The sequence below is a fragment of the Salmo trutta genome, chromosome 40 (genome assembly GCF_901001165.1).
Source record: "Salmo trutta chromosome 40, fSalTru1.1, whole genome shotgun sequence".
Taxonomy (NCBI): domain Eukaryota; kingdom Metazoa; phylum Chordata; class Actinopteri; order Salmoniformes; family Salmonidae; genus Salmo; species Salmo trutta.
This window is the reverse complement of record NC_042996.1, coordinates 16,041,533-16,054,716: the sequence shown is the minus strand read 5'-3', so window position 1 is coordinate 16,054,716 and position 13,184 is coordinate 16,041,533. Positions and strand designations below refer to the sequence as shown.

The window sequence follows — 13,184 nt, the reverse complement described above, 5'->3', positions numbered from 1 at the left end:
CAGTACAGGGTTTTTGCTTGTTTTATGTTTTTGTGTTTTACTTGTTTTATTGTTCTATTCCCAACACGCACGCACGCACACACACACACTCACCCGAACAGCCGTGTTGGCCTGCTGCCAGGCCTGGCTGTGTGTTTACATGGCACAGCAACATGCCTCTGCATCTCTAGCCAGAAAACACACACAAACTGCACACACAACTTCAATTCCCTCCAGCCACCAGAGAACGCCCAGAGTTATGTCCACAGTCAGGCACCATGCCTGGGCCACAACCCTGATCTCTGCTCCCTGTCCTCAGCCACCAAAACTGCTCCTGGCCCACAGTCTTCTCTTCGTCCCCTCTTTCATGTGTGGAGCTCCATACCTCCAACCACCGGCACTGCAGCCTTGAGTCATACCCCAAACCAAGCACTGATGCTGGGCTTGGACTCGCTCTCACCCCCCCCCCCCCCCAGACCAACATCATCACTATTAGCATCTGCTACTCACCACACACCAACCTCACCACCTCACCACCATCTCTATGGTGTGGCTATGACATCACAGCACGATGGAGAGATTCATGGAGATAGAATGAGAGGGGAAGGAGGGAGAGATTAATTGGTGTGGGGGGAGAGGGTAAGAGACAGATGTGAAAGAATAATGTGTGTGTGTGTGTGTGTGTGTGTTCGTGCGTTTGTGTTTTTGTGTAATCCTTTGCAGTATGTTAAAGCCCCAAAGACAAGCCCAGAGCCCTATCAGTGTCCGCTGTCTCTCCCCTGAGCGCTGTCTCAACCAGTGGTGACAGGAACTCTCTCTGAGGGATGGCGTGTGTGTTGGTGCAGAAGAACGAATCTCTAATTTGACCGCATGCACAGCATATTTCTTCTCTGAAAGCCTATCTGCCATGGGGCCTGCGGTGGGGGGACCTCGGACTGTGTGTGTGTGTGGAGCTGTGATCTGTGAATGAACCCAGCAGAAAGGGATGGAACAGAAAAGAGTTGTATGTGTCTGCTGTGAGCTCCACAGGGCCTGTTAGAGGGAGAGAGAGAGAGTATATGAGCTCTACAGGCCCTGTTAGAGGGAGAGACAGAGAGTATATGAGCTCCACAGGCCCTGTTAGAGGGAGAGAGAGAGAGTATATGAGCTCCACAGGCCCTGTTAGAGGGAGAGAGAGAGAGTATATGAGCTCCACAGGCCCTGTTAGAGGGAGAGAGAGAGAGTATATGAGCTCCACAGGGCCTGTTAGAGGGAGAGACAGAGAGTATATGAGCTCTACAGGCCCTGTTAGAGGGAGAGACAGAGAGTATATGAGCTCCACAGGCCCTGTTAGAGGGAGAGAGAGAGAGTATATGAGCTCCACAGGCCCTGTTAGAGGGAGAGAGAGAGAGTATATGAGCTCCACAGGCCCTGTTAGAGGGAGAAACAGAGGGTATAGGAGCTCCACAGGGCCTGTTAGAGGGAGAGAGAGTATATGAGCTCCACAGGACCTGTTAGAGGGAAAGAGAGAGAGTATATGAGCTCCCCAGGCCCTGTTAGAGGGAGAGACAGAGGGTATATGAGCTCCACAGGCCCTGCTAGAGGGAGAGACAGAGAGTATATGAGCTCCACAGGGCCTGTTAGAGGGAGAGAGAGAGAGTATATGAGCTCCACAGGGCCTGTTAGAGGGAGAGACAGAGAGTATATGATCTCCACAGGACCTGTTAGAGGGAGAGACAGAGAGTATATGAGCTCCACAGGCCCTGTTAGAGGGAGAGAGAGAGAGTATATGAGCTCCACAGGCCCTGTTAGAGGGAGAGAGAGAGTATATGAGCTCCACAGGCCCTGTTAGAGGGAGAGAGAGAGAGTATATGAGCTCCACAGGGCCTGTTAGAGGGAGAGAGAGAGTATATGAGCTCCACGGGCCCTGTTAGAGGGAGAGAGAGAGAGTATATGAGCTCCACAGGGCCTGTTAGAGGGAGAGAGAGTATATGAGCTCCACAGGGCCTGTTAGAGGGAGAGAGAGAGTATGTGTATGAAGGCATAGAGAGAGGATAAGGAGAGGGAGTGAGTATTCAGTGAAAACAGTCTTTTCCAGCCTCTCGTCTCACTGTACTGTCTTTGATACTGGTGCCAAGGAACAGGAAATACGGATCATCTCAGGAATTCAGCGAGGAAGATCCTATAGCATTTCCAGCCAAACCCCCACTTTTCCTCTCTCCTTCTCTCTACCTTCTCTCTCTCTCTTATCCTCTTTCACTCTTTCTCCCCCTCCATATCTCGTTTTGTCTTTTCCCCCTCTCCCACTCTTCCCTCCGGTCGCCCTTTCTTCTGGACTGCAGTAGCTGTCAACATGCATTAGATATGCGTTGGAGATAGGTTAGTGATATGTTGGGGGTGCGTTAGATCTCTCCCCACGCCTGTCCCGTGTCTGGCTCTTTGATACGCTGGGAAGATTTAATAGGTGCTGATTTAATTTGGGTCTTAATTAAACACCATCAGCTGTTAATGTATCTACAGGCTGGACTAACTGATGGAACTGAGGGAGGGAGAGGGAGGGAAAAGAGAGAGAGAGCACAAGAGGGACAGAATTAAGGAGGAAAGATGGAGATTGTGTGTGTGTGTCTGTGTGTGTGTGCACTCTGTCTCCTCTCTGTAATGAGAGCCCTTGGGCCACAGCTCTCTGGCCTGTTTGGAGACCTGTCACTGATAAGCAGGGTATGTGAACGGTGTTGAACGGTGTTGAGCGGCGCGAAATCCCGCTCATCGCTCACCGAGCGGCGCTTTCTCCGGCGCTCCACGCCCTTTCCAACCGCACCGCTAAAAACCGCTCCACTCTCACAGGAAAAAAAAACTGATGCCACAAATTCACTCCATTCATTAAAATCACAATTTAACCAACACCTATCTATTTTTGTGACGACCTGGACCTACAATTTGGTTGTGAAGTATTGAAACCAAACCATATGATAGGAATGAAAAGTACTTTAATAAACATGAAAAGGTGAATGTAAGAAGCACTCATAATTTGAAATAGGCTACATGCCATATTAAACAGCATATAAACACTCTAAAGAGGTCAGGAGTCAGACAGGGAGACTAAGAAGGAACAAAAATGAATTATTTAGGCTGTATTATTTCAAGGCTATAACCTACAAAAGAAATACATTGTGAAGGATTTGCAAGTGCGACACAATAGGCTGGTAGGGACATAAAGCACTCGGCATTTAAACAACATTTAGTTGTATTAAATCATTAAAGTCTATAAATTCCGCATATAGGCTGTAACTTATCATTTAAATCCAAGTTAAATGAAAAATGTGTTATTAGGCTCAGTCTACAGTGTCTTTTGAATTCATTTTAGAAACACGTGTTTAACCAGCTTGTGATGGTGCCTGTTGAGCAGGCCAGCAGTAGAGAATATCCTCTCTGAGCTTGCAGAGCCACTGGGGATGCTAAACACTCTTTTGGCCACTCTTGCCAGGCTGGGCGGAGATGCAGAGTTGTTTTTAAACTTTTCTATAGGTAGGCCAAATGTTTTTTTGGGCAAAATAAACCAATCAAAACGGAAAGCTCCTTGAAAGTGGGCATATGCCAGGCCTATTGGGCCATAATCAATTATGGATAATAGAGATAATAGAGCAAAAATAAACAAAACTTTTAAGAGATCAGATTTTTAGTTGATAAATACTTTGCCACAATGACACACTTTAATTAGCTACCCACCTCGTTCCTTTCTTTTAGCATGTGCCCGTAGTAAGTACACCATCATACTTTCGGGACATGTGTCTTTTCAGATTCCACAATGATTCTTTAGTTGTGGACACTACATCACTGCACTCCCTCTCTTGATCTTGGTCCTCATCTTTGTAAGACACCTTGATTTAGCACCTGTGTGTTTTATCAGTTTCTTTATGGAAATATTTAGCGAACTCAATGACAGTAGTTAAAGCAAGGGGCTTTAGCAGCACACAAGTAGACTACAAATGCATGCTGGGCCAGACATGACCTGAGTTCATGAAGTGAGCGCTACTGGAGCGCGAGTGTAGCGAAATTGGAGCGGGCGAGGAAGGCCGGCCCTCCAGCCTTTGGGAATCTCGCTCCACTCTCCAGTCAAATTGGGCTCCGCTCCAGTTCCGTTCACATACTCTGGTGATAAGCGGTGCGCAACTGTCATTAAACAAGCCAGCATGACAATGGAGGGAGAGAAAGAGAATGAGGGGCGAGAGAAAGAAAGAAAGAAAGTAAAGGGAGCATACAACAGAGAGGAGGAACCGGGAATGACGGAAAAGAGGGAGTGAGAAGAGAGAAAGGCAGAGAGAGGGCGTGAGATAGAAAGATGAAGAGAGAAAGAGAATGTCACAGAGAGTGATAGCCATCACGTCTTTCTCCTGTGTATCTGGCCCAGTGGGGTGTGAAGGCCTGTTTTTAGATGGATGAATTGTCATTCAATTTGCCCCAGGGTCCCAACACATGGGCTAGGGGGCCCCCCACAGACACACAGGCCAGGGGCCTGAACACTAATTTATTTTATAAATGTCTCATCAAAAAGATGTCTGGTGATTTTTTTGTTGTTGTGGTGAGCATTTTTTTTCTCTCCTGACTAATTTGTTTGGCACCCGTTTATCGCCAGCCCACACAGCTGGAGAGCAGCCAATCGGATGGGAGCACAGATGTTTTAACCCCTTCCTGTCTCGGTAGAGAGCACAGTATTTTACACTACAGTTGCAGTACATTTATCACACGGCATGCTCTTATTCCAAGCAACCTTATGTGCTCTATATGCCTTGTTAAAAGGACCCTGCATATGGAAATACTGAGAACTCCTCTTACAGGGATCACATCCGTGTAGGAGAATTTCATCACTATAAGTGGTTGACCAATATAACCATATTCGCTATAAGCAGAGTCTACTAAACTCAGCAAGAAAAGAAACGGCCCATTTCAGGACCCTGTCTTTCAAAGATAATTCATAAAAATCCAAATAACTTCACAGATCTTCGTTGGAAAGTGTTTAAACACTGTTTCCCATGCTTGTCCAATGAACCAAAAATAATTAATGAACATGCACCTGTGGAACGGTCGTTAAGACACTAATAGCTTACAGGCGGTAGGCAATTAAGGTCACAGTTATGAAAGCTTGGACACCAAAGAGGCCTTTCTACTGACTCTGGAAAACACAAAAAGAAAGATGCCCAGGGTCCCTGCTCATCTGCGTGAACGTGCCTTAGGCATGCTGCAAGGAGGCATGATGACTGCAGATGTGGCCAGGGCAATACATTGCAATGTCCGTACTGTGAGACACTTAAGACAGCGCTACAGGGAGACCGGACAGACAGCTGATGGTCCTCGCAGTGGCAGACCACGTGTAACAACACCTGCACAGAATCGGTACATCCGAACATCACACCTGCGGGACAGGTACAGGATGGCAACAACAACTGCCCGAGTTACACCAGGAATGCACAATCCCTCCATCAGTGCTCAGACTGTCTGCAATAGGCTGAGAGAGGCTGGACTGAGGGCTTGTAGGCCTGTTGTAAGGCAGGTCCTCACCAGACATCACCGGCAACGTAGTCGCCTATGGGCACAAACCCACCATCGCTGGACCAGACAGGACTGGCAAAAAGTGCTCTTCACTGACGAGTCGTGGTTTTATCTCACCAGGGGTGATGGTCGGATTCGCATTTATCGTCGAAGGAAAGAGCATTACACCGAGGCCCGTACTCCCATTGAGCTCATCTGGGACCTGTTGGATCGGAGGGTGAGGGCTAGGGCCATTCCCCCCAGAAATGTCTGGGAACTGGAAGAGTGGGGTAACATCTCACAGAAAGAACTGGCAAATCTGGTGCAGTCCATGAGGAGGAGATGCACTGCAGTACTTAATGCAGCTGGGGGCCACACCAGATACTGACTGTTACTTTTGATTTTGACCCCCCTTGGCTCAGGGACACATTATTCAATTTTTGTTAGTTACATGTCTGTGGAAATTGTTCAGTTTATGTCTCAGTTGTTGAATCTTGTTATGGTCATACAAATATTTACACAGGTTAAGGTTGCTGAAAATAAACGCAGTTGACAGTGAGAGGACGTACATTTTTTTGCTGAGTTTATATACAGGAAGTGTACTACATGGTTAATATGGTGCCATTTGAAACACAGCCTCTTTGGGCTAGCGGAACACCTGCCGACCACATCCAGTGAAATTGCAGGGCGCGCAATTCAAATAAATATTCGTAATATTAATCATTCGTAATATTAAACATTCATGAACATACAAGTGTCTTATCATTTAAAAGCCTAACTTATTGTTAATCCAACTGCGTTCTCAGATTTCAAAAAGGCTTTACGGCGAAAGCATACCTTGTGATTATCTGAGGACAGCGCCCCACATCAACATATTTTTCAACCAGCACAGGCTTCACAAATAGCAATTAAATAAATCACTTACCTTTGAAGATCTTCCTCTGTTTGCAATCCCAAGGGTTCCAGCTACAACATAAATGGGTGTTTTGTTCGATAAAATACTTCTTTATATCCCAAAAAGTCTGTTTAGTTGGCGCCATTGATTTCAGTAATCCACTTGTTCAACGTGCAGACAAAGGAGTCCAAAAATCTACCGGTAAACTTCATCCAAACAAGTCAAATGATGTTTCTATTTGATCTTCAGGTAGTCTAAAATGTAAATAAACTATATTTCACATGGAAAGTACTATGTTCAATAGGAAAGGAAAATTCGTAAGCTCGTGCCGAAAGACTGATTTGGTTCAGGTGCACTTCTAACAAAAACTCAAAATACTTGTTCCTTTTTCAAAAAAGAAGCCTGAAACCTTGAATAAAGACTGGTGACATCTAGTGGAAGCTATAGGAATTGCAATTTGGGTGACGGACATATATATATAAGCAATAGCTTTTCATAATAAGAGCCTGGGAGCTAAAAAATAATAATTCTGGTCGGATTTTCTTCCGATTTTTGCCTGCCATATCAATTCTGTTATAGTCTCAGACATTATTTTAACAGTTTTAGAAACGTCAGAGTGTTTTCTATACAATGCTACCAATATGCATATATGCATATCCTGGCTTCTGGGCCTGAGTAACAGGCAGTTTACTTTGGGCACGTCAGTCAGGCGGAAATTCAGGAAACTGCCCCCTAGCCCTAAGAAGATTTATGAGACGTGTCTCTGCCCTGTGAGTTAGCCCTCCTCCAGCTCCACTAGGTCTGTGTTAGCTTTGCCAGATAATGTCATCTCCTGCAGGCATGTTTACAGATGGCTAGGAGAGATGAGGGGCCCATCACACTGGGTTATGTGTTTCTGACTGGGGCCATCTGCTTTAAAAATATTCAGACGGAGAGAGCTGGGGTCCAGAGGGGGTTTGTGACGGAGGAGTGTGTGTGTGTGCGTGTCGTACGGTGTGAGTGAATGCATATGGCTGACCAGAGAGTTCACCTCTGAGTAGATCTCTCCATAAACCTGCATACCTATACAACTTAACGCAGTTAGTGTGTGTATGTGTGCGTATCTGCTGTATTTATGATAGTGTGTGTTCGTTTGGAGGCAGTGACTGTGTCCTTCATTCTTCAGGGGAGGACCAGAACTGTCTGTTGAGTTTCTTGTTAGGCTTGATCTCTGTGGCTTTCCGTAGGAGGGGTTCTGCTCCCCCTGCCTTGCTTGTTCTCTTAAAGAGACCTCTAATTGACAGAGAAACACAACACAATTTCTGTGACACTTATTATCTCTCTCTGTGCAACGGCCTCAGAGGAATCTTTGAAGTCAGTGCATGTTGTTGGTGTGCTTTTACTGTTTTTATGTGTGTTTTTAAAAAAAAGTTGGTTTTGAAAAGTTGTTGATGATGATGATTATCAAATACGAGTATCAAATATGTCCCTGAAGTCTGTGTGTGTGTTTGTCCTTTTGTAAATGTGTTTTGGAGAGAGGTTTTTTTATGTTTCTGTGAGTTCTTTTGAGATGAAATAATTTGAAGATTCTGTTTGCTCAGACAGAACCCTTTGAAATTTCTAGAACGTGAAGAAGCCTCTGCAGAGAGTATGTCTGTCAACATGAAATGGAGCGCTGGAGATAATTGTGTGCGTGTGTGTGTGTGTGTGTGTGTGTGTGTGTGTGTGTGTGTGTGTGTGTGTGTGCTGCTGGGTAGCTTACAAGACTCTTTAGGCCAACAGGGTAGGTCTAATTGGGAGATCTGCTTAGTGTTTTTCTGTAGTCAAATATGGAGATTGACTTGAACAGCTTACTCACTGACCTTTGGCTAATGCTATAGTGTGTGTGTGTGTGTGTGTGTGTGTGTGTGTGTGTGTGTGTGTGTGTGTGTGTGTGTGTGTGTGTGTGTGTGTGTGTGTGTGTGTGTGTGTGTGTGTGTGTGTGTGTGTGTGTGTGTGTGTGTGTGTGTGAGTGAGTTTATGTGTATGCCTGTTTGTGTATGAGTTTGAGTGTGTTTTACTCAAAGCCTAACTTGGCTCTAATGCTTTTTTAAATGGACCTGAACATTTGACATTTGTCACATTAGGGGAAAGCATTGTGACAGCTGGTCAAAGTAATACAATACTTTAAACCCTATCTGTTCTCTACACTGTGATCCATCACCCAGCTAATCTTCAGTGTCCATGCCTCCACTGCCTAATGCCAAATGCACTGTTGCACAAAGACATGAAATATGTGTAGTGAACCTCTTTACTGGCAGTAGAGAGAGATTGTTTTGTCCCACCAAACATTTTGAAGGCAACACATTTTCTTTTTCAGGCATTGGCATCACTTCTAGCTAACTACTGTTACAGATTACTGACAGTGTAAAAGAGGGACAAAGAGGTTGAGAGAGAGGGAGGTAGAGAGGGTTATTTGATTGCAAATACAGTGCATTTGGACAGTATTCAGACCCCTTGACTTTTTCCACATTTTGTTACGTTACAGCCTTATTTTATAATTGATGATCCCCCCCCTCAATCTACACACAATACCCCATAATGACAAATCAAAAACAGTTTTTTTTTGTGTGTATTTCTTTTACATTTTTGCACATTTATAAAAAATTAACTGATATCACATTTACATAAGTATTCAGACCCTTTACTCAGTACTTTGTTGAAGTACCTTTGGCAGCGATTACAGTCTCGAGTCTTCTTGGGTATGACACTACAAGCTTGGCACACCTGTATTTGGGGAGTTTCTCCCATTCTTCTCTGGAGATTCTCTCAAGCTCTGTCAGGTTGCATGGGGAGCGTCACTGCACAGCTATTTTCAGGTCTCTCCAGAGATGTTCGACGTCCGGGCTCTGGCTGTGTTAAATGTAAATGCTTAGGGTCGTTGTCTTGTTGGAAGGTGAACCTTCACCCCAGTCTGAGATCCTGAGCGCTCTTGAGCAGGTTTTCATCAAGGATCTCTCTGTACTTTGCTCCATTCATCTTTCCCTCGATCCTGACTAGTCTCCCAGTCCCTGCTGCTGAAAAACATCCCCACAGCATGACGCTGCCACCACCATGCTTCACCGTAGGAATGGTGGCAGGTTTCCTCCAGATGTGACAATTGGCATTCATGCCAAAGAGTTCAATCTTGGTTTCATCAGACCAGAGAGTCTTGTTTCTCATGGTCTGAGAGTCCTTAGGTACCTTTTGGCAAACTCCAAGCGGGCTGTTGTGCCTTTTACTGAGGAGTGGCTTTTGTCTCGCCACTCTACCATAAAGGCCTGATTGGTGGAGTGCTGCAGATATGGTTGTCCTTCTGGAAGGTTCTCACATCTTCAGAGGAACTCTGGAGCTCTGTCAGCATGACCATCTGGTTCTTGGTCACTTCCCTGACCAAGGCCCCTTTTCGCCCGATTGCTCAGTTTGGTCGAGCGGCCAGCTCTAGGAAGAGTCTTGGTGGTTCCAAACTTATTCCATTTAAGAATGATGGAGGCCACTGTGTTCTTGGGGATCTTCAATGCTGCAGAAAGTTTTTGGTACCCTTCCCCAGATCTGTGCCTTGACACAATCTTGTCTCGGAGCTCTACGGTCAATTAGTTTGACCTCATGGCTTGGTTTTTGCTCTGACATGCACTGTCAACTGTGGGACCTTATATAGATAGGTGTGTGCCTTTCCAAATCATGTCCAGTCAATTGAATTTACCACAGGTGGACTCCAGTGAAGTTGTAGAAACATCTCAAGGATAATCAATGGAACCAGGATGCACCGAAGCTCAATTTCGAGTCTCATAGCAAAGGGTCTAAATACTTATGTAAATAAGTTATATCTGTTTTTTTTCTTCATAAATTAGCAACAGTTTCTAAAAACCTGTTTTCGTTTTGTCATTATGGGGTATTGTGTGTAGATTGATGACGGGAAAAAACAAGTTCATCAATTTTAGAATAAGGCTGTAACGTAACAAAATGTGGAAAAAGTCAAGGGGTCTGAATACTTTCCGAATGCACTGTATATGCACAGTGATGCATCATCCACTTTAGCATATAACCTATGGAGTGTCAAATTTAAGAATATATGGACTACAGAATAATCAGTCATTCAACTTTTATCACTGTTTTTATTGAAGTAAATTTCCTTTGAATGTTTTCCTTTTCATTAAATAAAAGCATGTTAAAACAGAGAGATTAGAGAATATTTTACATTTTACATTTGATTGAGGACATCAGGGAAATACTCATAATTGTGGTGTTACTTGACTATCTATGATTTGTAAATGTATTACCTGTAATATTGCGAAAAGAAAATCCTTCCTCATCGATGCATGTAGGCAATATTGTGTGACATTGTTAATCAGTCTGTGTGATTGCCAGGAGAGGTGATCAGAGGGGCAGAGTTTTTACTACCATAATTAGGACAGAGGCAAAAGTATGGATAGAGTTTCTCAGCAAAGGTACAGTCAGTGAAAGAGTAGATATGAGACCTGGCCTCCACATCATAAAAGGAGACCTGACCTTCCTCACAGTCCACAAACACCCCAACCTTCTGGGGTTTCTCTCTCAGGGAGAGGGGTGTGGGGATAGACAGTGGGGATAGAGTTCGCAATGTACTCATTTCCATTCCTCAGCCGCACAGTCCAGTATCCATTCTCATGGGTCAGTGTGATTTTCTCCTTCCTGTTGATGGACTCTCTGGCCACTCCTAAAGTCCAGTCAGTCTTCCCATTGACAGTCACCTCATAGTAAAATCTCCCTGAAGAGAAGCCCTCTTTTCCCAAAACATTGCCACAACAATCAAACATTTTTGGGTTGTCAGGAAGATGAATTGATGTTTTTCTATGTCTCACTTGTTTTCCATCATCAGACAGGATGAGAGAGAGATGTGCTGTATCAGGATCCAGAGTTACATCCACTGCATACTGCTGAATCCTCTTCAGCTCAGCATCTCACAACTTCTTCTCTTCACTCATCATATCTTTATGTAGTGTATCTTTCAGCTGAAACACAACTCTCCTCACTGTCCCCACACACAGATCACTGTGAACACTGATCTCAGACCAGTCCTTGGTGGGTGGAGGGGTGCAGAGGGATGGACAGCTCTGTAGGAGGTGGAGGTGGTCCTCAGTGTGTGAGAGCTGCTCCAGCTCAGTGCTTCTCCTCTTTAGCTCAGTGATTTCCTGCTCCAATTCTTTAATGAGCCCTTCAGCCTGCCTCTCTGCTGCTTCCAGCTTTTTCTCAGTCACCTCAATGAGCTCAGCCTGGCTTCTCTCAATGGAGCGAACCAGATCAGTGAAGACCTGCACACTGTCTGATATCTCTCTCTCTGCCTCTCTCTTACTGAGATCTACTGAGTGTTTGATCTCCTGAACCTTCTGCAGTCTCTCTTGGATCATCTGTTTCACTTCTGCCTCAGTCTTCTCCAGTTGAGCCTTCCTCTCTCCATACTCTTCCTCCAGGGACAGTGTCTTGAGTCTTGTGGTCTGTCTCAGTGCAGAATTAACACACATAAGTCTGGTCAGTCCTACAGAACAGCTCCAGGAGTCTCTCGTGCTTCTTACACATCCTGTCTTCCAGGTTCTCCACAGGGTTGATCAGCTTGTGTCTCTTTAAGGCTGGGACTCTCTGATGAGGCTCCAGGTGAGTCTCACAGTAAGAGGTCTGACACACCAGACAGGACTTCAGGGCCTTGAGCTTCATTCCAGAGCAGATGTCTCAGGACATTTCTCCTGGTTTGAAAATTGATAAATCTTTACCTCTGAGAGATGATCAGAGTGGCAGAGTTTTTACCATCATAATTAGGACAAGGGCTGATATATGGATAAAGTTTCTCAGTGAAGGTAGATATGAGAAATGGCCTCCAAATCATAACCTCTCTGAATGTTGTTGACGTGAAGCTCAGGTCTGATGTAGAATTTCTCCTTACACATTGGACATTGGTACAGGTCAGTGGTATCCCAGCACTGTCAGATAAAGGCCTTGCAGAAGTTGTGTCCACATGGAATAGAGACTGGCTCAGTGAACACATCAACACAGATAGAGCACAGGAACTGCTCTTCAGACAGGAGACTGCTGAAGGTGGCCATATCTAGACATAGACCAAAGGTAAAACTATAAAGCATTTCCTGGAATTCAGTTCTCAATAGTTTAAGCTTTAGAGTTGTCAACATTGTCTTATGGGATGCTATTAACCAAGCTTAATAAAATGATTAATATAGAAATTAGTAGTTTTACAAAAGGGAGTTTAAAGGCACAATCTGCATTTGTAACACCATTAAAGCAGACACCCTGCCACTGATTTAGTCAGCTGAGGGATGGGGCTGGAGATTTCTAATAACTCTCAAACTCATGGACATAGCTATGGGTATAGGAACTGACCATGATTTCAAGATTATATGTTTAACCATGTTTACAGGTTATATAGTGTTTGTTTACATTTACATTGTTTACAAACATTGGAGTAAAGCAAGCTTTAACAGTATTTGGGGTTCTGATGTGGTTTGACAGTTGAACTAAGCTCATGAGGTGTTCTTTAATGGAAGCCTCTCAACCATAATCCAGGTAGAATTAGGAATTCCCCAGGGTAGCTGTTTAGGCCCCTTGCTTTTTTCAATCTTTACTAACAACATGCCACTGGCTTTGAGTAAGGCCAGTGTGTCTATGTATGTGGATGACTTAACACTATACATGTCAGCTACTACAATGACTGAAATGACTGCAACACTTAACAAAGAGCTGCAGTTAGTTTCAGAATGGGTAGCAAGGAATAAGTTAGGCCTAAATATTTCCAAAACTGAAAGCATTGTATTTGGGACAA

General features: G+C 44.5%; 1 protein-coding gene and 1 pseudogene across 1 annotated transcript in view; one reads left to right on the top strand and one right to left on the bottom strand.

Moving 5' to 3' along the window:
* Nucleotides 1-13,184, top strand: part of LOC115180200 (protein O-mannosyl-transferase TMTC1) — a gene marked incomplete in the record, with an annotated part of 72,013 nt that overhangs the window by 15,946 nt on the left and 42,883 nt on the right.
* Nucleotides 10,725-12,453, bottom strand: LOC115180202 (E3 ubiquitin-protein ligase TRIM39-like; annotated as a pseudogene).